Source organism: Selaginella moellendorffii, unplaced genomic scaffold (assembly GCF_000143415.4).
Source record: "Selaginella moellendorffii unplaced genomic scaffold, v1.0 SELMOscaffold_14, whole genome shotgun sequence".
Classification (NCBI taxonomy): domain Eukaryota; kingdom Viridiplantae; phylum Streptophyta; class Lycopodiopsida; order Selaginellales; family Selaginellaceae; genus Selaginella; species Selaginella moellendorffii.
This window is the reverse complement of record NW_003314275.1, coordinates 1,553,567-1,554,346: the sequence shown is the minus strand read 5'-3', so window position 1 is coordinate 1,554,346 and position 780 is coordinate 1,553,567.

Below are 780 nucleotides of genomic sequence, written 5' to 3'. Positions count from 1 at the left end.
GTGTTGGTTTTTGGGTTGTGGTAGAAGATTTGATTCATGTTCTTACAGGTGATCAAACATCCTAGCTTATTCATGAGGATGGTACTCTTCAACATATTCATGGATAAATAAATGAAATGTAACTAGGGGAAAGTGAAGAACCTCAAACTTGCTAGAACAATTTAACATCCATGCACTATGTTGAATTATGTTTGTTTAAATTTATTTGATGGTTTAGACTCTTTCACCTTCGTCTACACCACACTAATAAACTTTTGCAACCAACTTCAAGATATATGAGGTGACCTTTGTATTCATCTCTAATTTTGCACCATCTTTATTTCATACCCAGTTTTAATAGAGTTAGTTATGGCAATTGATGTGGAAGCAAATGGTGGATAAATATTTAAGAACTACTCTAAACTCCTAATCAAGCATTGCTAAATATGAATCCATCTTTCTTTCAAGATAAAGTTTTATGTCCACTCTTATGTATATTGATATAATTTCTATGACACCAACAATATAATGACTGCTCAAAACAACAATATACTCATTACTGACCTCTCCAAGGTTTGTAAAAGATGAAGGACAAAAAAAAATTAAAAAGTATAATATGATAATACAAACCAATGGAGTAAGATCATGCTCCACTCTAGTAAATTTATCTATTTTTCCTTATTAAGCTATTTTCAGCTCTTTTTTGTTTTCACTATTATTCTTGTAGTTTCTAGGGTCAACCAAACCCAAATTTGTTAAGGATCCACAAACTTTGTAAATGGTTATAGCTCATTAGTAATG